This window comes from Rhipicephalus sanguineus, chromosome 3 (assembly GCF_013339695.2).
Source record: "Rhipicephalus sanguineus isolate Rsan-2018 chromosome 3, BIME_Rsan_1.4, whole genome shotgun sequence".
Classification (NCBI taxonomy): Eukaryota; Metazoa; Arthropoda; class Arachnida; order Ixodida; family Ixodidae; genus Rhipicephalus; species Rhipicephalus sanguineus.
In genome coordinates, this window is record NC_051178.1 from 49,491,695 (window position 1) to 49,517,650 (window position 25,956).

At 46.4% G+C, this 25,956-nt stretch overlaps 1 long non-coding RNA gene across 1 annotated transcript; it reads left to right on the forward strand.

The window, feature by feature from the left end:
* The first annotated feature begins 19,895 nt into the window (after positions 1-19,895).
* Positions 19,896-24,946, forward strand: LOC125757600 (uncharacterized). The gene is made up of 3 exons (XR_007415336.1): positions 19,896-20,150; positions 22,387-22,484; positions 23,901-24,946. It is a non-coding gene; the product is annotated as an uncharacterized LOC125757600 (long non-coding RNA).
* Positions 24,947-25,956: the final 1,010 nt, after the last annotated feature.

The following is a 25,956-nucleotide window of genomic DNA, read 5'->3' on the forward strand; positions in this document are numbered from 1 at the left end:
TTCGATATGAGCAGCATCACCACGAAAAATAGAGGCCGCGAATGAAGCTCTTTACTTTTCCCCACTGCGCTATGGACGAGGCGGGCAACTGCCGCACAGTCGAGCGCGCTGTCGAGCGGCCGCGCTGCGAGCTTAGACGCGCTATATGTTATCTCGGAGGCATTGATTGCCGCCCCATCGCAGTGTGAGAGAAGAGCGATTGCGGAGGCGCCCACACGAGTCAGTGGAAAGCGTCCTTCAGAGTCTTCGTCGTCATATATACGCCGTCAAGAGGGTGGCAAGATGGACCTCGGGTCCCCAGAGCGTCCACCTCAGCGGCGCTTTTGTTTTTTCAAAGGGGTTGGGGATAGACCGAGCGCCGTCGCTGGGCTCTTCCGACGGCCGGAGTGGAGAGTCCTGGCGACAGCGGCGGCGGAAACAATTACGGCGGCCGGACACGGAACCGTGTTTGGAGACCCGGCTGTCGGCTCTGGGCAATTTCCGGTACGGACCTTGCGCGCACCGCTGGACGTATAAGGATTCGGCTATCTCTCTCCTGCACGGCCTCCCTTTTTCTGCCACCTATGCTGACGACACATACACACACGTACACACCACACACAACACCCACACACACAACACACACACACACCACACACACACACACACACACACACACACACGCGCGCGCGCGCGCATGCACAGGCACGCGCATGCAGGCACGCGCACCCTAAGCACACAGGCAAGACCTTTATACAGAAAGTGAGCCACCACATAAAGCTTGCCATGAGCTGCCTGCAAAATGCGCTTGCACTGCTCGATCCAACTGAAAAAAAAAATGTGAAGATTGAGAATTCTTGTTTTGGATTTGCTTAGAGTGCATACATTAATCTCCGTTTCTCACTGCGATCGAAACCTAGCCCATGTAATTACATTGCTTGGCCAGTCGTCGTCACCATGTCTGAAACCGTGACTATTACGAGGAGTTGCACAACTGGCACAACTTAACAGCTATGCCCGTGCTAACGTACTTAGATTTATGTGCACGTTAAAGAACCCCAGGTGGATAAAATTTCCGGAGCCCTCCACTACGGCGTCTCCCCTAATCATATGGTTTTGGACGTTAAACACCAACCATCATGATTAATGCCCGTGCTCACATCAAGCGCTTATGCTTGAACCTACGACATAACTTTCCAGCCTATCGTGGTGGGGTACGTGTTGCATATAAGCGCAGCCGTACAGCCACTGGGATGGAGCAGCAACTGCATGCTAAAAGTTGTGCTTACACGGCCTGGTTCGTGCAAGATGCACGTTGAAGTTCAAGGTGTGTGCGTGCAATGTTGCACATGCGCTTTCGACACAGTTATGCGTTCCCCTTTTATGGCAGTGTCTCTACTTGACGAGACGCATGATTCAGTTCAACGACTGAAACATGCCGTGCGCGTGGCATGTATGCCGTATTCTGTATCACTCAATATAAGCGTAGCGGTAGGTTCGCAGCTATTACCTTTTTCGTGGTCATGCGACACTGTACAGGGACGAATGATACGACTAACACGAGATGACTTGCGGAAGGGGGCAACAATGTAAAAGCCGCAAGGCTTTCGTTTGGGCTAGTTGGTGTACACTTGGAACATAATGCATCGCTGCGCTAAAAAACACGGACAATGAAGATATGCCCTGTCCTGTGTATATCTCTTCATTGTACGTGTTTTTTAGCGCAGCCGTGCATAATGTTCCATGTAAAAGCCAACTACACCGAATTACCACCTAAATCGCCTTTTCAAAATGGACCGCGGATATTGCAAATTAATTGCTATGAAACCCAAAGGCTATCAACCACTCAAATGTGAACAATCGTCGTTCACACATGCGCGCTAGTGGTGTGTCACGTTCCTAGAAAATATCACATATGCGCTATCGATTTCGGATGGGTACATTACTTAAGGTTTCCCAATAGTTCGTTTTCTGTAGTTCTGTCGGTTCTGTAACTGTAGCCACACATAGCATACGCCTGTCTAATGGACTCGGCCGAGTCTGGGTTCTGCGTCACTTCCGTTATTGCAAAACTTTCCAGAGTTGCCGTCTACTGCAGTCGCTTCACAGCCTGCAATTTTGACCTCACCCTTTTGCGTAACTACGCTCCGATTAGAAAACATATTTAAAAGCCGCATATGCGCGTATTTGTTTTGTTATGCCGAGGTTGTCACACCAGTATAAATATTGCTACGTGGCACACAGATAACTCGAAACTCGATAGGGAAGAAGACGATGTCTGAGCTCTCGTGCAGACTGGGTTCCATCTTGTATGCCTGCCTGTTTCATCGCTGCTACTGGTCATACCCCAACATATGCGTCAGACTGTCCTTGCGCATTTACATGACATCCCAATGGCTGGTCACTTGGGGGTCTCAAGAACTTATGACCGTGTTCGACGTCGCTTCTTTGGCCTGGTATGTACCGATCCGTCCACCGTTACATCGCTTCTTGTAAATCCTGTCAGCACCGCAAAAAGCCAACAACCCTTCCAGCGAGACGCGTTCAGCCCATTCAGATACCATCGGAACCATTTATAGGGTAGGTCTTGACCTACTTGGACCTTTCCCTTTATCGGTCAGTGGAACAAGTGGATAGCAGTCGCCACGGACTACACCACTCGGTATGCCATCACGCGGGCCCTTCCTACCAGTTGTGCAACCGACGTCGCCGACTTTCTCCTAGAAGACGTCATACTACATCACGGCGCCCCTCGACAACTACTTACCGATCGGGGTCGCTACTTCCTATCCCAGGTTATACAAGACATATTGCATTCTTGCGCTACAAGACACAAGTTCACAACAGCCTATCACCATCAAACCAACGGGCTCACCGAACAGCCAAATCGAACTATCACAGAAATGCTCGCCATGTACGTTTCCCCCGACCATCGTGACTGGGACGCGGTCCTGCCATTTGTGACATTTGCCTATAATACGTCCCGACAAGATACTGCAGGTTTCTCGCCTTTTTTTTCTCATGTATGGACGAGAACCCACGCTACCTTTTGACACGCTCCTTCCTACCGTTACCCACACATCGGACTACGCCCGCGATGTTATCTCTAGAGCTCTACAGGCACGTGAAATTGCTCGCCTGCGTCTTAGTGATTCGCAAGACCGCCAACGACTGCTCTACAATGCCCGCCACCGCGATGTCAACTTCCAGCGTGGTGACACGGTCGTTCTCAGCACGCCATCACGGCGAGTTGGCCTGTGCGAAAAGCTGACTTCGCCATACTCGGGTCCGTACCGTGTCGTGCGCCAAGTTACCGACTTCGCCTATGAAATTGAATCACTTCACAGCACCAGCGGGCGCTCGTGTTCTGACGTTGTCCACGTCTCTCGGCTGAAGCGATACCACTCGGACCAACCGAGCACCGAGACGGTGCCTTCGCCGCCGGGGGTGATGCTACGTGGCGCCACAGATAACTCGAAACTCGATAAAGAAGAAGACGATGTTTGAGCTCTCGTGCAGACTGGGTTCCATCTTGTATGCCTGCCTGTTTTATCGATAGTAAACAGATTTCTCAGACGCCTTTTCCCCGTAACAATATGTTTAAACCATATTGGGTTTTTTTTTTTTTTTAAATGCTACACTCGGCCGCAAGTATCAGTACTTTCAGTATCAGTATCAGTATCAGTTTCTCAGTATCAGTACTTTCGCAAAGAAGCGGCCGCTGCGGCCGCTCCTTTGCGAAAGTACTGATACTGAAAAAATATATTCTTTGTTTCTTCATCTTTTTTTTTTGTAGAGCAATTAACAAGAAAAAACAAAACTTGGTTAACCTCTCCGCCTCTCCCCTCTTCTCAATCTGTCTCTATATCTCTCTCAGTTTTTAATGGGATTCAACATTTCACCTTAAGGTGAAAGAACGGGCCGGCACGTCGGCCCTAGCAGGTGGTAAAGTGTCGGGATACAAGCCACCTGCGACCGTACGGGCGGCTGGCGATAAACCTGCTACAGCGCTGCTGCCCCGGAGGGGCGATAGTTCAGAGCCAGCCGACATAAGCGGTAGCGAGGCCCATGCATCTTCCTCGTTGTTGAGAGCGCGTGCTCCCCTACGATGCGTCTCCACTCGCCGAAGCAGGCAGTTCACCACCTCTGTCTGCGTCACGGCAGCCGACGTTGACTGATGGATTCCAACACCCGAGACGCCGCGCCGCGGGTTCTGAAACTCATCTTAGTCCACGATGACGGGAGAGAGAGAAGAGAAAACACTCGCTCCACACGGCATTGCAAATGCTAGAAGGAAGAACAAAAGAAAACTAGAGCTACTTTTCTCTTCACTCTCTTCCAGAGGAGAACGAAAGACGAGCTTGTGTTTCTATACCCTGCCTGTCCTTTATATGCGGAGGGCATTTATTCAACGTCATTTTTAATGTCATTGTTCCCGTGCTACAACTCATACTACTTGCATTCTCACAGGCGTTGTACCATTTCCTCTTTATACCACTGCGTAAGAGACCCGGAAACAATGCCATTGGTGCATAAAACCTCCCTGCTGCGATCGCGAGAGGAATAAATCTTATTCAGTCTCCTCATCTTCACCGAATTTCGTGCGGGCGCGCCGCTGGGTGCCCCGTTGCGCCGGCAAGGATGTTGCGAGAGTTTAGCGCGCGAGGACCCATTCTTGGACAGAAAGAAGAGAGAGAAGAAAAAAAAAAAGAAAGACAGGGAGGTTAACCAGACGCACGTAGGAGTCGCTATACCGGAACTAAAGGGCACAAATCTGGCACGTGAATGGCCACAGGGTTGTCAGGTTTGGCTACTCTGCGCCAATTGGGCTACTTTTTCAGGCCGGAGGCGGTAGAAAAAAAAAAACGTTTTAGCCACTTGGCTACTCTCCTGTTCTCGCTATTTGAACCAAGTTACAGTAACGAAATGATCAATGTCTAGTGGTTTCGTAGCCTTCGGCATTCGAGTAGCGGTGTCAGAATTCAGCGCCCAAAGGAGTGTCTCCAGTTTCCAAAATTGAATTTGGCAATAGCATTGCAAAAAAGAATAATGTTTTTGAATACCTGGCTGGCACTCGGGGAAAACTGTTGCATGGAGTGTCATGTTGCAGGCTACCTATTACTGAACGCGAATTAAAACCGCAAATAGAAGTGAACAGGATAATCGAAAGCTTACCGCACCACGGGCGCGCTGCACTCATAGACATCAGAAATTGGCTATCCGACGAACTGCTTGTGTCATTTCTTAGCATTAGGTGCGATCTGTGATTCATGAGTATTCACTTCTCGCACTTATTCACCACGCAAGAAATTATTGCGAAACTGAGCACTACAATTTATGCTTCAATACCTGTGATTTTGCGCCCACCCACGCCGTACTCCCTTTTATTGTCGCCAGAAGGCTGGTCACGCAAGATGCGTGAAGGCGGTGTCATTTTCGAAAGCGCAAGAAAGCTTGGAATCTTGCACGAAATGATTGCTAAAGTCAAAATTTATGCTTGAATCTCAGCAATTTACATTTTCAACAAAAGGCTTTGCATTTAGTCACTCAAATGCAAACGTCGCACTTCTTTTAAAACATGTCTGGCTACTTTTGGCTAGTTTTATGACCTTGGCTTAAGTGGGCTACTTTTTGGCAAGTTTTTCCAAACTTCTGGCTATTTTCTGCCTTTTCTACTTGGCAACTCTGAGTGGCGACAAGGGTTCCCGCAGCGGTTGGTGCCGCATCTGAGGTAAACAAACGGAATAATATATTATGGCAGTTCGGTAGGAACTTTAACGGCTAATGCCCGTAAACCAACGTTCACGAGAAGCTATACTGGTGCGAGTGCGTGCATAGGACGAATAGCACACACTGCGATAGTGGCCGATGAAGTTAACAGCAGTGCACCCTGCAGCTTCGCAATATTGTTAAGAACGTCGACAACATTCTACAACGTGATGAAAAACAACAACTATTCCAGCCAGTCAGCTGGTTTTCACACTAATGATAGAATGGCTCATGAGTGACTCATGAGTGAGAAAACTCATGAAAAACTCATTCTCACACATGAGAAAAACAAGATGACAACTTTATCTGACATTCGGTTCGGACTCTGCCCCTCCCGTCCAACCCGTTCCAACCTTCCTGTCCGGCCCTTGCGGGACCAAATTTCGTGACTGCGGCCCGCTGGCTTAGTTGAGCTTGAGACCCGTGGGCTTGGCTGTTTACTTATAATTAAAAATAAGACCATTATCATTTATGTTCTTGCGTGTGTGTTTATTTTCATTCGTCAAAGTTTGGATCATGTGTACCGCGATAGTTGGGTGTCGTGAGCACGACTCCGTGTAGCAAACTACGGAAATGCAGCAAATAGCTGTCGTAAAAAAAAATGTTGCATAAGCTGGGTGAAACAATATACTACCTGGAATGCTGGCATAGATTTATAAAGAGATACCAACCTAACTTTTGATTAGAGCGACGCAAAATTCAACTAATTGGTAGGGATTCATCGTTAAAGAAGTGGGTACGTACAGACACGGACAAGGGAGAAGAGAACCAGAAGATAAAAAATGACTGGCTGTTCCGTAATCGGGAGAAGGCTTAAGCGTGAAATGGCTACCGGCAAAGCAGGTTGGTTGGAGATGATCCTGGCCACAATCTTGATCATCATCGCACGAGCACTGCCCACCAAACTGCACCACACACACTGTGCACTGCTCCACATGGAGACCATTGTTTCCTGTCGCTTTGTGAGATAAATCTTGGGCTTTGCCGAGCGTATGCGTCCACGACGCGACGCAGGCCTCAGAACGGAGTGAGCCGGAATGAACCTGTTTTGAACTAAACCTCGTTGCAAGTCTCGTCTCGGCCCAACACCATCCACGCGAGTGGTCACACAGCGTGGCGCCATCTCTCGAGGCGGTGCCAAATCCGCGCCGCGAAGCTCACACTGCTGTCGTTGAAACAAGCACAGACAACCCTGACTCAGCGCCAAAAGATGACAATAAATTGTATGGGGCCCTGTATCTCCCTTTGGAAAGTCGTTATTGGAAATGGAAAGAAACTTCCGCGTACCAAAGATTACAGCTTTAGCGATACTGTGAAAAAAAAAAAAAAAGCGATGAAGAACTCGGATGCAGTAATTTTGTAACTTGCTCGGGCAGTAACTACCCTACGTACGCGGTGCTACACGGAAGGTTGGGGGCCAGAGACCGCATTGTTTAAGACTTTTGACTGGCTGTGCCGGTGTTCTCGTTTGAATTCCCGGATAACGGCTCTTGCGTTTGGCTCAATATCGCTTGAAGTTTGCCGACAACTGGAGCTAAATGCATTTCATGCTCTTTCAGAACTGGCTGCTGTATTTCCCAGTACTCACACGTTAGGTGTGCGCCCACGCCACTGCGGCTGAACAGATGCACAATGCTTGAACATAGTCGCAGCTGTATGTCGCACTTCTCCGTGTGCACATAGATGCCTTCGCTGTCCGCCCTTTCTCAAGCCTAATACACTACGCTTGTGACACCATACTCACATGTCGTTTCAGTAACAGTGCGCGCAACTACTAATCTAAACAAAAAAATACAAAGGCGAGAGGTGTAACAAACGTCACATGATCAAGGTGTAATCAGGCACGAGTGGTAGCCTCCTGAGGGTGCCGAAAGCGATATCATGAAATACAACAAGGTATGTTCACAATGTGAGGATAAGGTGCTTAGAGTTATACGATAAGCACCGGCCGACGACGACAGAAGGGCGAAGGAAAGACAGCAGTTTCGTATAATCTGCTCGGTATGAAATACATTCCAATACAATAAGGACGATCGGCACATTGCGTCCCTCACTGAGAATGTTGGCCGAGCGCTCGAGTTCTGCGTTTGAGATGTCAATATGTGTAACAGAGACGAAGGTTGTTCCACGTCTCGTGCATCCGGCAAGGAAGACATACCGAAGAAAACGCACCAAGAGTGACACGCGCTTTCTTGTTCGGCTGCATAATACATACGGGTAGAGCCAGTCATATCGAGCTTCTCGGCGTTCCTCGCATTTGTGCGCTGACGTGGCACCCTCGCCGAGATGCCGAACATGGAGTAATGCAAGACGAAATGCACAGAGAACGTGCACGAGATCACCTATATGAATGCCGGACGTCGTGTTCAATCGCGAGAACTCCGCTGTGAGCTTGTACGACTTGTGCGAGTCCGAGCTAAAGAAAATACCGGAAGTAAAAGCGACTACAAAGCCTGCGCTGGCAGAAGAGATGAACAATCCGCAGTGCAGACTAGGCTCCATCTAGGCAGGCATCCAGTAAACTCTGTGCCTCATAGTTCACTGCGTGTCCTTGGGTACTGAAACCCTGGAAGTTAATACTTACCCTCCAGATCTGTTTAACCTGAAAGACTTCACTGAGTGAAGCTACCTGTATATGCAGCATGCGGCTAGTCAAGCTGTCTTTAATGACAGCCACTTCGGTAAGCTGGTACCTACAGCAACATTATCTACTATGCAAGGTAATGTGAAAAAGAAGTTTTTAGAAGTGTATTATTACAGCAACGAAATCAACATACGGGCGATAAAAAAGGTGCGCGCGCGCGTTTGTGTGTGTGTGTGTGTGTGTGTGTGTGTGGTGTGTGTGTGTGTGTGTGTGTGTGTGTGTGTGGTGTGTGTGCGTGCGTGTGTGTGTGTGTGCGTGCGTGCGTGCGTGCGTGCGTGCGTGCGTGTGTTCCATGCAGCCGCCCACACCTTGACTCTGCTGGGGAAGAGGACACGGACTCGCACGACATCCGCAAGTCTGATTCTAGTAAGATACATTTTGAAAAATACCGGTATACCTGCGCTTCTGCAGAGGAACTTTTGCGCCCAGAACGTGGACACAGCATCGAAAATAGGGCTCAAAACTGCAATTCGCACATCACGGCGCAATTGCCAAGTAACAAAATTAACAGTTTTGGCTTGCCTACGAAAATATAAAGAGAAAAAACAGTTCTCCATCGAGCCCAGCGAACTGAAAAAACCAGCGAAGCCCTAGAATGGGGGTCCCGACATGCCCATCACCGAAGAACGCTTAAGAGAATAAAGCTTATACTAATACTAATATACTACTGCTACTGCTATTACTACATCCCTTGACCTGTTCAGTACATTCTTAAGCTCACAGCATCATATATGCATGTCATATCTGTGTGTGATTTGATGCATGATGCAGGGCTTCTCATGCCTTCTACTTGCACTGTCTCTCGTCATCCACGCTGATTAATTTCGACGACTTAGGACGCCTTAACGTACTTTCAAAGGTAACGTATAGGCTTCCCCTCCTTTTTTTTCTTTCGACTTTGCGCGCCGGTGGTCCGGCAATCGGAATCCGATGTAGCACACTCAGCAGAGGCTGCTAACTGCTAATGATGGTGTATGGTAGCAACTGACAAATGCAGACCTGTGCATTTTCATATCTCGCTTTTATTGGTGTACGCACACTACTCTCAGCTGTAAAAAAATATTAAGCTTTCACACGCAAAGAGAGTGTACACAGCGCTTGGAGATCGCGAGGACAAATACTTAAGGAAAGAATCTCGTATGTGAGACTGTTCAGACATTCCGCAGGAACTTTCGTGCAAGCGGAAGTGTTTTACTCAAGGGAGGCGACCATGACACTGATGTGGTTTAACATCGGTTCATCATGTACGTCACGAAGCATGCTGGAACACATGGTTCGATAACAGCGATTTCTTCGTTTCCTGGTATTCAGGTAGAAGCACCTTATGAAGAGCTCCCTCATAACAGGAGGAAGCTTCAGTCGACCTCTTGTTTTGCAGGTTAGTTATTAAAGTCGCACTCAACAGACCGTGATCAGGCGGGTTTCTGCGCTCCCGTATTTGCAGTGCGCAGCTTTGCCTTAGTGTTAATGCAGTTGCGCGGAACCTATTACTCGTAGTTTATGTCAAACTATTGTGTTTCACGCAAACAAATCAGCTGGAAAAGCAGCGAGCAAAGGCCGTTGTCCATAAGGCGATGACTGGGGCTAGTTGGTTCACGTCAAATATATGTGTTAGAACTGATGAAATAAGACAGCTGAAAGTTGCCCTTTGTCCCGTTAACCACTGTCCGTCTGTCTTCTTCGTTGTGATTCTGTTAATCGGTGCATAATCAAAGCTTTGCCGATGTCTAACTAGGTGCAGTATAGATACCTCTATCGGATCGTTGTGTAGCTACACTACCACCATTGTTCCTCGTTTCATTTTTCACGCGTGTTTTTTGTCGCGCCCCTTCCTTTTTCGTACTTTACCTCATTCCGTATACCTCCTTGCATAGGACAGCTAACCAAAAGTTTATCTCTTGGTCAATCTCCCTTCCTCCCTCTCTTTCTCTCTCTTACAGCGCTTTTGCAGAAATCTGTGAGAGATAGAGAGAAAATTGCCACAAGGACATTGCGCATGGAGAGTCAACACGTTACACGTCTAGCTCGTTACATCATTCACTAAAAAAATGTGTGGCCTCGAAAACTACAAATGGATGCCGATGCTGCAAATACGACTCAGTGGCACAGCTGTAATGCTGGCTTCAGAATTGTGAACCACGCTGCTCGTAAGTCTCAATAAAGTTCAATAAAGTTATATTAATCTCTAGCCAGGCACACGGAGGAAGCCTGTGAAAACAGCCTCGCGGACGGGGATATCGGAGCGTAGGTAGGCAAATGAAGTAGTTCCGCATCTAGATATCTCATATTTCATCGCGGCAATCTATTTCTGTTTGGTTGTTCGGAAGACGTCAGCGGTGATCCATACGTTGTCAACACCCTTCCACGGTCCTTCATTGTTGCCTCATCGCGTTGTTCAAGAGTCGAAGCAGAGTGCACCGAGTCGAACCTTGCGCAAACAGCGCACATAATTTCGCAAATCCAAGGAGTTCCATTCGTGACGACTGCGAGCCATCCCAATGGGCTTCGCCGTAAGCACACTTTCTGCGAAACAGTCGCCGATTTCGCTAACCGAGGCAAAAGGCTACAGCACACTGCGTGGCTTACCGACCTATACGAAAGCGCACGGAAGGAAAAGCAGGGACCCTCTCCTCGCTACTTCCTAGGAAGCTGGGGAAGAAGGAAAGCGTGGTTGTCAGGGCAGGCAAGGGGGGTGACTCGCCCAAGCTCCGACTGGTAGCGAAGAAAACAACCAAGAAAGCGAGGCAGCGAACGGAGGCGGCAGCGGGCACGCGAGAGACGGATGGCAATTCATCCAGTGGGCACCAATTAGGCCTCGCCGGGGGTAACATTCGATTTGCGCGGCGCGCGCGCGGTCGCCGCAAACGAGCCCTGCGCCGGACGTCGGCGCCCTATTGACCGGCGCAGATTAATGGCACTTGTTGATGCCGCTGCGGCTCCCTCGCCGCTCCGGGAGCCGAGGAGTAGGACTCGGTGCGGTTCCCGGGGACGAGGGAGGGGAGAAGGCGGGCACTGGCCGCAGCCACCATTGCCACGAGCGCGTGCGGAGGCCAGCGGAACAACACGCGGCAGTTGTGGGCAAGCGGAAGGAAGCAAAGAAACACTTCTCCCAACGGGCATGCGCTTCTGCGGCTTTCCCCCGTCACTCCTGGGAACGACGTGTGTACGTACCCTAGCGCAGTGTCATTTCGCGACGAGGAATCGCTCTCACGCCCTGGAATGTAATCAGGACCCTCGTTTTGCCTTCGTACGCCGGGGACAGCCACCTTGACAACTGCCTGTACCGACCTTCCCGAGATGCAGAAGCCGGCCTAACGGAAGGGGAAGGGATGTCCACGTGCCTGGTTCTCAGTGGTCGTAGTGGAGCAGAAAGTGCCCCACGGAATGATACTTGTGAAGGAACGTAATGTCCAGTTCTTTTGTTGCGGATGCGATAGCATACTTCGACATTTGCTCTGAGACACCGACGCAGATATCTATCTATCTATCTATCTATATATCTATCTATCTATCTATCTATATATCTATATATCTATCTATCTATCTCAGTATACCACGTCCAATGATGTCTATATAATTAATATAATTCATGTCCACACAGAACCAGCACGCTAATAGCATTGAAATTGAGAGTCGTCGTGAGATGGACGCCGCCGCATTTTTTTAATGCGGAAGTGTTGTATGCCGGGGTCCCAAGACTTTCATGACATACATGAGCAAAATGCACACGATCAGACGGGGAAAAAAAGGTCCGTAAACGGGAGTCGAGCCCACGACCTCTGGTAGCTAGGCGACAAAGGTGACGGACACTCTAACCATTGCGCCACGGTGACATACAGGAGGCTTCACGAACGCGCCATTTATATTTCACACTTTCCTTTCACAGTGCTCTTGGTTCGCAGGGTGGTGTCGCCGTCTGGCAGCGGTATAGAGCGACGGGCAACAGCGCGTTGCCGGGGCTAATCGCGATTAGCCCCGGCAACGCGCTGTTGCGCCGGTTTGCACCGTTGCTACGGCCGGCCCATTCGGCACGTTTCCAAAAGAAGTGTAATTTTGTCAACGCCTTACACAGCGAGTTGGCGGCTTTAACCCAAGCCTCGCTCATAGCATCCATCCATACTGAACAATTGCTCTGCGACGCTCGTCGGGCTGTCCCACCTATTCTCCGCTCGAAACGTGAGAAATCCCGGTTAGACAAGACGGGAGACGCGACGCGCGTGGAGTTTCAAGCCCGGTCGTGGTGTGATGGATGGATAGATGAATACAACTTTATTTAAAACAATCTAAGTAAATGTGGTTGGGCCCCTGGAAGTCCGGGAGCCCCCTGGCCGACATCTCTAGGCAGGAAGACTTTGGTCTGGGCGAGTTGGTTCATAGCAATGGGAAGGCACAGCGCACCTGAGACAGCGGACAAGAACACACAACGCGCTGTCGCGCGTTGTGTTCTTGTCCGTGTGTGTGTGTTCTCTGTGTGTTGTCCGTGTGTGGTGTGTTCTCTGTGTTGTTCTCTGACAACTGCGTAAGCAGGGCTTTCGTTTTACTGAGTGACGCCGAGATTCAGTATCTTGATGGTTTTATTAGCTTCTACAGTGTTTCACCAATGCATATGTTCATACTTTCTCCCGTTTTTTTTGCGTTTTGTTTTCTTTTTCTCTTTTTTGCCTTTTCGTTTTCTTCTTCTTTTTTTTTCTTTTTTTTTCTTCTTGCGCCAGCGGGTTAAATAATTGTACCATTGCGAGCATTGTGATATTGCTGTTAGCCATGTGTTGATAAGTGTCCATTTCTGGGTTTTGTTTGGTAGTTGGTCAATTGGCTCTTCGAAAGAGCAAAAATCAGGTTGTTAGTATATCGCGGTTGATAAACCAAAAGAAAAAAAAACTGATCATTTCTGTTGACTACCGATGTGTCATTTATCAAGTTTAAGCGCATTTATAAGGCAGTTGGTTGCAAAATAAATCCAGTTGTAAGTCAGCGCTCGTTTGTGTGTGTGTCTGTCCGCTGTCTCAGTGCGCTGTGCCTTCCCATTTCTCTAGGCAGGCCCATTCCACCAGCCACAGCTGATCGTCCGAGCCAGTGGCCCGAAGAGCGGCCTCCACGAGTAAAGGGAATGATCGGGAATAGGGTCTACCGCCAGGGGGGTTGGGGCGAATCTACAAACAGTGGTGAAGATACGCCCGTTGCACCCGGCAGGTGGCGCTTCTCTGTTAACTCTAACATTCCACGGGAGTGCGACCTAGCCCCAAGCTCAGTAAAGAAGCTCAGCGTGCAGTAATCGACGCTCATGTGGCGGTCACCGCAATGGAAGGCCTGAGCAACACTAGCAACGGCGCGCTGCCGGAGCCAATATCGGAGGACACGGGTAACCCATCATGACAATAACGAGCACCGAGTGCGAGCGTTTCGGTAGTCTCGGCGCGGCGGAGGCTTTGCTGCAACATTCTAGAAAAACTCTATGGTCGGCGAAATGCGGCGTCCATGGGATACGAATCGGTGACTATGCAGTTACACGATTCGCCTTTCGCGTCAGCGTGTGACGCCTCCTCGCCAGCATAAGGCCACAAAGGTTAATTATGTTCATGGACGTTAGTCGTTGGTATGGATTATGTGCCACCAGGCGTCAACATTGGTGCGTCCACATCACACGGTGCTATAACGCTGCAAAAACACCAATACACATTGTGCAAGCTCTTGATATCAACCATAATAAATATTCAACTACTCCTGTGAAGACGCGGTTTACTTTCGTGTTATACTGATTGTTCTGACGGAGGGATATAAACCATGTTTTTTTATCCTGTGCGTATGTCCGTTTTTCTCTTTTTCTCTCTCTCTGTTGCCACGCCCACTTCTTGTCTTGTTTTGATGTATTCGGGTTTGACGGCGGGACGGTTATCAACGCTCGACGCTGTCCGCGAAGTAGTGTTCTAGAAGCGTCGCGATTGTAGTAGATCGGTTTGTTAAGATTGCGCCCCGCACGCGAACGGCACTGACACCCTCTTTCTTGCCCCTATTACCCCTCCCCAGTGCTGGGTAGCACCGGGCATGCTAATGTCTGGTTAACCTCCCGGCCCTTCTCTTCATCTTTCTCTCTTTTTTTTTTGTAGCTTCAGTTTTGTGAATCGTGAACTGTAATTGTCATCCCACCCCTTTGAGCACGAAGCTGCAACTATTCTTTTTGTGAACGTTCCTCCTCTCCACGAGCCTCCGTATCACAGATTCATCATGCTTGAAGTCCAAATAAATGAGCCGGTATGTCTGGTCTTTGATGATACTTAGGGAATGAAAGTCAGCGAAACCCAATCTTTACAGCGTGGTCATACAACTGCCTGCCACTAATGGCAATGCCAAGTTTTCGTCCTCTTTAAAAACTACTTTATCAGCGACTGCGGAGATTATGTTCAAACGCTATCACTCTCTTAGATCAGTAAGATCCCGAAACGCAGAGATATAAGGGGCGGACGGAAGCGGTGCGCTCTCGGTGCTGTGTAGAGAAATGTCTAGGCCCGAGAAAGAAATCCATAACATTAAACAAGGCAAGCGACATGGACGGAAGTCCCATGTAACCACAAATTATGTGCTAAAGTAAACTTTTGTTGGCCTAGTTGGTACAGCTTTTAAGAAGAGGGGTTCAGCGCAAATCAAGACGGACCACAAGGACAAGCGCCAGTGCTTGTCTCTTCTATTCTTTGTGGTCCGCCTTGATTTGCGCTGAACTCTCGTCTTGAGTGCTATAGAAACGCACTAACTAAAAAGTCAAAGTAGAGAGCAATAAATGACTTTTCAAAAATATTCCTGTCCTTCTTCATTATTCATTTTCCAATTCAATGTCCAGTCGAACTACTCATTCATGCAATGATTGAGAAACCACTTTTTTTTTTTTTTTTTTGAGCGACGAAGTACGAAGGGTGGGAAGAAGAACTGAATGTGGACAGGGGGAGGAGGAGATAAAAAGAAAAAAAAAAACGTTGAGGCAGAACTTGTACGATTCCAGATTGCTACTTTAACACAACGAAAGGTATTAGGTGAAGGAAAGAATGGACACGAACAGAGACAGAAGAAGAAGAAGCCGTAAAGACAGAGGAAAGAGGAAATAAACAAAAAGAAACGTACAGACCAAGAGTTAGCTCATAACCCGTCTGAGCGCACGGTTAACCAAGAGCACGAATGTCACGTCAAAGGAACCTTTATTGGATGGGATCATAGCCGAAGGAGCAGAGAAAACGTTCCTCGTCTCACGACGCACTTTTCGATCCGCCATGACAGAAGTAAACGGATCTGTGTCCTTGGGCGCGGAAGAGAAGCGCACAGAAGATTACTATGAAGCAGTTTATGTAGTCACGTAGAAAGTGACGAATGTTTAGCTACTCGCTTAAGAGATTTAGTGATGGTCAGGAAATAATCAGTTTCTAAGATGTTCGATTGAGAAGCAGAGAGTCAAAGGTATAATGCAGACTCTGCCGCTTTCCTGTTGAGATGGTATAGCATGACTCAAAGCTTGGTTTCTTGGTACGGATCTGGATTTACAAACAGAACAACGCAAAAACAAGAAACCAATAAACAAGGTCGCAACGTTGAAGAGCTTGGCTGTATACTTCTTTCTTTCTTTTTGGTCGACGTCTTTCTGGCATCGCTTTGATCTTGAGCAAGAATAACTCTAATAGAACAATTGCACTATTCAGAAATGGGCAACTTTTGTAGTTGTAGTAGAACAGCAAATGTGGTAATTTTTTATTACAGAAGTATCCTGCAGCAAAATTGTTCACTGGCAGTCTTCCTAGCAGTCAAGATAAGGTGATTTCTTCAACCCCCCTCCCCCCTCCCACACACACGGATACACGTTTTTTGCTAGGACAGGGGCATGTAACTCGATATATCAGCAGGATAAGCGACAGCTCCCGCTTTTGCTGTCGCATAAATACGTAAAAGCTGCAGAACCGAAAGAGGAGCTCGCATCTCATATTTCGCAGCAGGATGTATTATTTGTGGGCGGAGCTGCACAGCCACAGCTTCGGGTGTTGGACGACTAGTCGGCTTACACGAAACAAGGCGAGTGACCAATTCCTTTTACGAAACGCCTCGCGGCTATCAGCTTACTTGGATGTAATGTATGCCGTTACCGCTTTACGGAGTTCATACGTAATCGCACAAATGATGGGTTGCGAAAGAAGTCGTTGCAAAATATGGCCACGGAATAATTCTATTGTTTCAAATTAGTTGTACAGTTATTTATTCTTTGAAATATTTATACATTACCGCAGCACATAAACGGGCGCGGCAAGGTAGACAAGAAAAGACGATATCACAGTATTCAACACGTGGGATTCACTCGTTATTATTTTATTTATTATTTATTTATTTACAAATACTGCAATCCCGTTACGGGATTTTCGCAGGATGGGGATAGAAGTTTATAATATAATATAACTTGCAAGGCAAACAAAAACAATAATACAAAAAATATAACAATTAAGTTCTGGTACAAGAGAATACAGATATCATGAAATAAATATACACTTAAGTACAACTGCAACAACTCGTCACATGCAAGTGCAACAGTAACAGAAGCAAGAAAATACATAAGTTACACAATACGAGTTACGCAATATGAGACATAAACAAATTCAGGGATGGCTGCAACACCGCATTGGAGAGTTGATTCCATTCACGACGACTGGGAAAAATGTGTATTTATTAAAATACCCGGCAAAATATGTCCGAGAAATAAATTGTGCTCTCATGTATTCTCAAGATTATTCCACCTACCGCATGAGCAAAGCTAAACGCCTTGCCGGGATTCGAAGCAATTACCCAGCCTTGCAGAATTGCGCACAAAACCAACCTTGCTACAGATAAATGAAGGCGTTTAAAACTGTCTTTTACGTAAGAGAACAGAATTCTGTATCTGTTGAGCAGAATTTGGCGACGGTAACCCAAGACAGCACAGACAGGCTAATGAAACCAGCCTTTAAGACACACGACGATAACTTCGCTACAGACCATAACGACATCAGGAGAGGCAAAAAAAAAAAAAAGAAAAAGAAAAACCTCTGGTGCTCGTGGGCACCTAAGAGATCAAACTGCTGGTCCGCGAATCCTGAGCGTCGTATGTCAGTGTTGTTGTCACATGCTACGTCAACATGCCCCTCATTGTCGACTTGCGGTCACCATGCCGTAGCTTTTGGCAAGAGCCACGTAACCGTGGTTATGTGAAAGCAAAACGAAGCATTGACAAAAATAAAGAAAAAGTACTCAGAAATGGTACATAAATTGTCGCCAATAACTAAATTTATTGCGTTAAGGAAATCTATGAATTCGCACTCAGCACAATGTTGTTAACTTTATTACTTTGATTTCACTTGTATTCATTTAAGTGTTATATCGCATCGCCATTTATTGCTTTTCAAGGAGGAGAAAGGTGAATAACGTCGAATAGGGAACAAAACGAGGTGCGCACAGCAGAGCCCTTTGTCGTTTGCACCTTTGCTTCGTCCTGTGTTTGCGCTGCTTAATATTCTGCAGCCTGACTTGTGTGAACCAGCGCAAATGAACACACTGCACCCATTTCTTCTTTTATTCGTGCATAACATAAAAAAATGGAGAAGACAACGTACTCTTCACTCCAATGTCTTCACATACTTCACAGATAACCAAACAAAACAGACATAAAAAAACAGGGATATCTGCAGGTCCTTATGCGCAATTAAAGAAACGCAAAGGCCGCATAGCGTTTTCTTTTTCTCTCTCTCATCGCAGTGGGTGAAAGCAGATGATAACCTCGTCATGACTCGACGTAAAAAAAAGCAAGGCCTGCCAGCCATGTTAAAGCAGCGTTCACAAGACTTTGCAATACGACACTTCGTTTCCGATATTTCTACAGCTGCCCAAAAGCCTTAATCAGGCGGAGACTTTGAAAAATTCGGAACTATTGCGTTATTTAAGGCGCGAAGCAATTTCGCGCTAGGGCTGCGACGGAAATGACGACAAAACAAGCGCGCTGTTTGTTACATCGGCGTTTCACGGGAACAAGGACAAAAGGAAGGAACCGACGACACAAAGCGCACGTTTCGTTGGCTCACAATTTTAACGGCGGATATTTTTCCCGGAGAGTGAAACGCAGAGAAAAAGTCGCGTTGCCAACAACCACGTTTCACTTGTCCGGGAAGTATGGCCCCCTGACGTCTCGTGGTTTTGAATTTTCCGATGTCATTTCAACAGCCATTCGAGATTCTATACTCCATCTCACAACTACCTTGCAGCTGTGCCGAAGCTACGAGGAGTAGACAGGCAGTATCTTTGCGCAGCATATAATGTATTTCCGGCCGTAGCGGTTTCATTATAAACGAGATACACACTCTAAAAACTGAAACTCCTGCAGTGAGAGTATAGAGCTGTGTTACTCCCACAGATCTCGTTATACTCTCTCTCAGGGAGGCGCTTTACTCTCTTTTGGCCAGGAGGAGTGAAAAGGCCTTTCACTCTCCTGGCGAAAGAGAGTAAGTGCCTGTTCACTCCCGCATCCCACGAGAGAGTAAAAGGTTGTTTTACTCTCTTGCCATATAAAGCTTGTTTCAGAGCTTGTTTTAGTCTTGCAACTCTCCAAATATAACGAGCTGTAAAGAAAAGTTCGTGCAGTCTAATATCTTTGGCAGTAGCTCAATCGATGAAGTGACGGCGATAGATTCCTCGTCAACTTATCGCGACGAAAACCGCTGACATGCACAAGAACCTGCGATCATAAATGTACGCGATTATACTCACACGTACGCACACTCTGAGTCAGGTCCTAGTTATTAACTGACTAGAGGTGGCACGCCGCAGCGTACGCAATAAAATGCTGTGGACAGAAAGCACGAGAAAAAAAAAGAAAAAAAGGGGGGGGGGCGACTCTTAGTTTCACCTTTAAAACGCGACAGCGGTATTCGTACACACGCATGGTCGCGCGCGCGCGCGCCGCACACACACACACACACACACACACAAACACACACACACACCCACACACACACACACACACAACACAACACACACACACACACTATCGCCTTCTCAATCGCTAGCTTGCCTGCGCTTCTCGATGGAGACGTGTACACAGTGCCGCAAGGAAAGCCAAAGTGCAAACGCCCTCTCTCTCTTTGCATCTACCTCGACTTTTCGCACACGACCAACCAACGCTGCTTTTTCGCTCAGAACCAATGACGCCGACGCCGCCGACACCGGAATTTCTGCGAGACGAGCTCTTTGACGCTATCGCGTCCAAAAAAAAAAAAGATATATATAAACGCGACTTCCTTCAAGCAGCCGCTAAACGGGAGGGCTGTTACATGAGCCGCCTAGAGGAACACGATAACGCAACCTTACGACGCAGGCACGCAGGCGCGAGCGAGGAAAGGCAAAATAAAAAAAAAAACAGACACACACACGCACACACGGGCGCACCAGGAGAGGAGAAGCGTGCGTGCTCAAGTCGAAGTCTCGCCGTCGCCCGTCGCTGCCTTCGCCATTTTCTCCCGTTGCCCGGTCATCGAAGTTTCCGAATTGCTCAGCTGTGTCGGCTGTGCGTGCCCGTGTCCTGTGTGTGCACGACTCTGATCTCAACGCTGGACGTGAACGGCATTTAGCGACGGCAGTGCAACATCGCGTACTGTGAGCGTGTTCGTGTTGGTTTCATGGTGGTGGTCTGAAGGACTCAAGCGTGCTTGCGCCTTCGTGTATTCGTGTTCGGCAAGCACCTGGTTAGGCACAGTCGGAAATGCGAACGGTAAGTGGTGCTTCTGTGTTCTCAGTTTCGCGTCGCTCAAGTGTGTAGTGCTGCACAGTGTGTCGCGTGGAAAGTACAATAAAAAGCAGAATGGAAAAGCATTGCGCGCACATACGTGTGATGCCTGATGCGCGTTTAAAAAGCTTTTGTGAAGGCACACGCTTCGCACGGCCAGTCTATCGAAGAGCGGGTACGCCTCAATGAAGACAATTTGTGCTACACAATTTCTTTGCTTGCCATAAAGCGTGAATGCGGCAGCGTGCTTTCAGAAAATATAAACAAGCGAGAGGTCGCGGTTATCACTCCGTCATGTGTGCATTAAGGCTAACTTTTGTTTTCAGTTGATTCAGTTATTGTAGTTGTCAGCCTCGGTTGTACGATGGTTGCGGTGCTCGGCTGCCGACCCGAAATTCGATCTCGGCCGCGGCGGTAGCATTTCGGTGGAGGCGAAACGCTAAACGCCTGTGTACTCTGCGATGTCAGTGCACGTTAAAGAAAACATATGGGCGAAACTTCCGGAGCCCTTCGTTGCGCCCTTCACTTTTTTAGAAAAACGCCTATTTTCATAATTCATTTTCGGTAAAACACCCCCCTCCATCAGAATTTCGCTCCCCCCCTTCCCCTGTGGCTACGGGCCTGGCGTACGCCAGAGCCGTATATTCGGCTCTGGCGTACGCTATTCCAAATCTCCCTAATATTAGTAAGTGGGAATACTTTTCGATAACAATTTTGCATTGCGCACTTTGTTCGTCTCTAAGACAAAAAAAGAAACAGCATACCATATATAGGGTAATAACGTCATTAGGTTGGACTAGAACGAATAAATTATGCTGCAGAGATATGAATTATGGCCATATATTAAGTGAAAATTGTCTGCTAAGTGACAGCGTTTATGGTGAAGCACGTGCATTTTACGATATTGTCACTTAATTCGTGACAATTTTGTGACATAATTAGTGACATCTTGAACTTTCCTGAATTTCATGTGGATATTCTCATCGAGTTGAAGATGTGCGAGCTGTGCCAGGCTTATTCAGTCACATCAGTGCAAGTCAGCTCAATGCAATACTGATGGCAGAGGGACAATAATTAAAAAAATGTGACTCTCATAAGACTATTATGAAGCTTTGAAGCAAGGCTAAGCAGCCATTAAACATTATCACGGTTAAAAAAACTAATGTTCAGCAAGAACAGAACACCTTTCATCATTTCTTATGGTTTACTTCTTTAAGTCATATGTAAGCTTCCTACCTTCATGCTTCTTGATGAATGTGAATATTGTGTTTAGTGCAGCACCAGAAGCAGTAGACAATGGCACGCAGGTCACTCTATCCACCTACCTTCATGCTTCTTGATGAATGTGAATATTGTGTTTAGTGCAGCACCAGAAGCAGTAGACAATGGCACGCAGGTCACTCTATCGCAAATTCGCAAAGGATGTGCTGTTGTGCACCTACTCCTTGCTGTATCATGCTTTGTTTTGAGCTCTTTCATTAGCATGATACACGGCAAACAACTTAATTTATCAGAAACTCAAATGCTGTGTTTTTGACGAAATGGTAGGTGTGGAGTGAACTTGAAACCACAAGTATTTGCTTTCTAGTCTCGCACAGGCAGTGAAATTTGTGGTTGGCTGTAGGCTGGCTGTAGGTTATGAATGTTTGTGCAGTTGGCAACACTACACTACTGAACTTGATGTGTATATTTGTAAATGCTGCAAGACTTAAATAAGGAAGGAAAGAAAGAAATAGATGGGTAGACAGGCAGGTTAGCCACTTCTCAAACTGGCTGGCCATGCTGTGCAAAGGAAGAGGGTACGAGGAATATAGGATAATACAAAAGAAGCTTTACAGAAAAAGAACAAAGCAGGAAAAAAGAGTATGATGCCTCGTAAAGTCTGTCTCTAAGCTCACTTTTGCGTAAGAAGCACAGCAGCACTTTCAATGCTAACATCAAACGGGAGCAACATGAAAAAGCTCTGGAATCTGTTTTCCCTGAGATTAAAAAAAAACGCTTTATCTACACTGCCAGTTTTGTATTATCTACTGAATTAGTTCTTGGTGTTCGAGTGCATTAGGATAATAAATTTAGAGTTAAAAGATCTTTACATGCATGGACGTCTAACTGAATTTATGCCGGTTATCTGAATTAGGTATTGGTGTGCTTTACAGCTGTTTAGTGCAGCATGAAATAGTGAGTCACTGCAAAAAATCTGTACATTTTTTTTTCTTTGCAGATGGTGCTCAAGATGGCACATGCAATGCTATGCAGCTGTGGACACCAGCAGCTTAATAAGAACTCTTGAAGCTCATCTGGATGCTTCACAGAACCTTGGTTGGTAGCAGTAATCTCGTCAGGAGAGAGTGATCAAATAGAAATCATTTCTGAATTGTGCAGTGCATACCTGTGTTTAATGAAGCAAGTCATTGATACATTGGAAACATAGAGAGTATCACTATTTTGAGTCCAATGTCATGGTAGCTCTTATCTCAGTCATCCGATACAGTATGCAGAATCTGCACCTGCACTCTGTCACGCCTATAACACTATATTGAATTTACAGTGGAGTGCCTCCATAATAGACACCTGTAGCATGATATTGACTGTATTGTGAGGGATTCATAGTTTTCCTGGCGAAATTGTCAGTACTTATATAACGGCAGTGCTAAGAAGACAAGGACAAGAAAGTGCACATCAAGAGCGCTTACTCACAACTGAAAGCTTTATTGCCTAAACTTGAACCTCGCCTATTACCCGCCAACTAGTTCACATTCCCGTTTTGCTTCAAACGGTCAGTATTGTGATGCATCACCTTAACAATGAAGTGGCATATACATCGATATACATTGAAGCTCACTAGCGCATTGTTATTATGGTGTTTAACTTTACTTTTGTGTTTGGTAGTTGCAAAACCGTTCACAATTTGCGACACAAATGTCAGTCCTGTTGTGAGTCACAACAGGACTAACATAGGATGGGCTGCATGCGCCTTGTGATTTAAGTTATCACTGTTAGGAAAATTTTTACATTCATTTCCACTTGATAGTTATATTAATTGCTTGTCTAGTTTGTGTTGGCTAGGGGAGATTTAAGGTAACAGCAAGCAGTAAGCAGCATATAAAATTTTCAGTATGCACGCATTTCATAGTTGGCAGAAGCAGGATGGTGCAGTGCTTACAGGCAGGTGCTATGTGCACAGCTGGTTTAGTCCGAAGTGCTGTGAGAAAGACAACATCTAGATGTTGCTTTGGCATAAACAGAGTTTTATATTTAAATGTAAATTAAAAAATTGAGGCTGTCCACTGTGGCATGCCTCATGAGTACTATATATCTATATTTTGTCCCGTCTAGCCTAGGATTTTAAATAATTTATTTGGGAGAACTTGCACTAAGTTTTGAGGATAAATGAATTATTTTTGTAATAGGAGTTGCCTCCACAAAACAACAAGCAACACTGCACACTAGCTATTGTACCTTGTTCTTTTGCTAGGTGTATAAAAACATGGCAGCAAAACATGGATAAGCAGTTCAGCCTCGTCTTTCTGTATTATAATGCTGCGTCTTTCTAGATATTACAAGAATGAAAGTGTGCTGCACACTCATTGCATATCTCACAAGAAAATACTTGGCAGCTTCTTAATTTTGTATTTTTCTGTTTTTTCGGAAAAGTCTGCAGTAAGAGAAGACAAGTGGGTATTTTGTATGGATGCAGAAAGCTTAATGGACTTCTTTGCTTGATATCTTTTTCAGGAAGACTGAACACTTTTGGCAAAGCAGCAACAGTTCTGGCCCACCTGTTTGTCTACAAGACGGTCTCTTCTGTGAACACTCCTGTGCCTTACAGTATACTATACTGATGATCTTGTACATCTCTCAGTATTTATGTTTGTCAGCACTTGGACTGCTGCACTGTGTTATGCACGGTGCTGAGTCCAAACTTTCCAATAACAGTGTGCAATTGAAAATTTTACATGGCTTGAAAAGATGCTGAATGTAAACTCATTTAATTTACTAAGCATGGTTCTTGACTGTTTTACAGCCGTTATTTATTCCCTGTTCAATTTTTATTCAACCTCATGGCATGTCCAGTCCTTGGCTCTAATGTGCCAAGCCACCACCAGTATTGATGGGCAATTTTTAATTCAAAGCATGTTATTGCCTAACTCCGAGGTAACTTTCCTGTCACGGTATTCGCAGATTCATTTTCAATGTGGCACTTCTGCATGAGCCATAAATTGAGCTGTTGAAGGTGACGAGGAACCAATTTTCCAGTCGCATTTCATGGCACTAGCTGGCATGTAAATATTGTAACCATTGGTCTACTATTTATGCATAATAATACGGGTGAATAGGGTTGCTAAATAATGCCATGTTCCCAAGCTTAACTTTATAAATTTACATTATTTCTTAAAAATATGTGAATAAAGGCAACTGTGTTTACAAACCTTGGCAGATGGGTCTATGGTCGACACCACAGGTCTTTATACAAAACATTGAATTGCACAATCATGCGTAACATGTTTTCATGCCTGAGGGCAAACTAATGCAATATACAAGAAAAATGGTACACCACCATGCCTAAGTGTTGCAAGCCTTTATTACTTATCGAGTTGCCTTCATGTGTAAGCAGACACCAAGTTCTCTGTGCATCAGGGGCATAGGCAGAAATTTTTTTCGGGGGGGGGGGGGGGTCGTCTCCTTGATTTGAAGTGGGAGCCGGGCAGGCAGATGTGTTCAGTTGTCATTTTGGGCTCTGTATGCCATAGCAAAAAAAAAATTTCGAGGGGGAGCGGGGGCGAGGGAGGCCCGGTGGGCCCCCCTGGCTACGCCACTGCTGTGCATGCCATCTCATTGGATTGTACTCGCATACTGGCATTTCGAAGTGTATGTGTCTTGCCTTGTGATGAATTTTCGAACTATACTTTCATAATATTTTACTGCTGTGAATTAGTGCTGAGGTTGCATTGTGTATGTTGTTTCATCTGTTCACTAATGAGCATAGGTTCTGTGGTAGATGAAAATGTATAATTTACATTGACATTGTGAATGTTATTGTTTTGATTCTAATAAAGTGCTACAACCAGCATTTATTGTATCATTTGAAGTTTTAAGAATTTGTAATGCATTCAAACAAAAAAGTCCTTGTACATGTAAAAGAAATTGTTCAGGCTCTGATATATAGGTCGTGGTTCTCAGCCATGGATGTTTTGAAGACCCCTTGTGACTGGTGGAAGTGATGAGGGACCCCTTGCAGTGAGAAGTAAGGAGGGGGGGGGTGAGGGCTTATAAATTAGCACAACATGCAGCGTGAAATAGGTGTTTTGCATTTCTCCGTGGCAAGAATGGTCAAACTAAAGTGCCACGCCAATTCAATCTCAACAGCTTGTCACTAAGTTGTGCGATCTGCCGCCACATTTCAGCTGTTCTCACTACGCTTTCTCTTCAAATATGCAAGCCTGGAAAAGCACATGTGGTAGAAAATTGCAGTAAAAGCTTTACAGCCATCTCATGGAAAGCATAAGTCAGCTCCGCCGCAATGCATAACCGTTATGCGGTGAAGCAAAACAAAAAATAGTGGGGGCCGCTGTCATTGGACATATTGTTTCTTCAAAAAAGGCGTATTTTCTTTTTTGTTCGAAGATGCGTTTCGTGGACCCCAGAAATGGCTTCGCTGACCCCCCCCCCTCCATTCTTGACAACCACTGCATGCTACAGATAATGCTTGCGTTACTAGATGGGTTTAACCGATGATTCTTGCAAAACATCGTGCAAATAAGCGACAGGCAGTAAACGGAAACAGATCAAC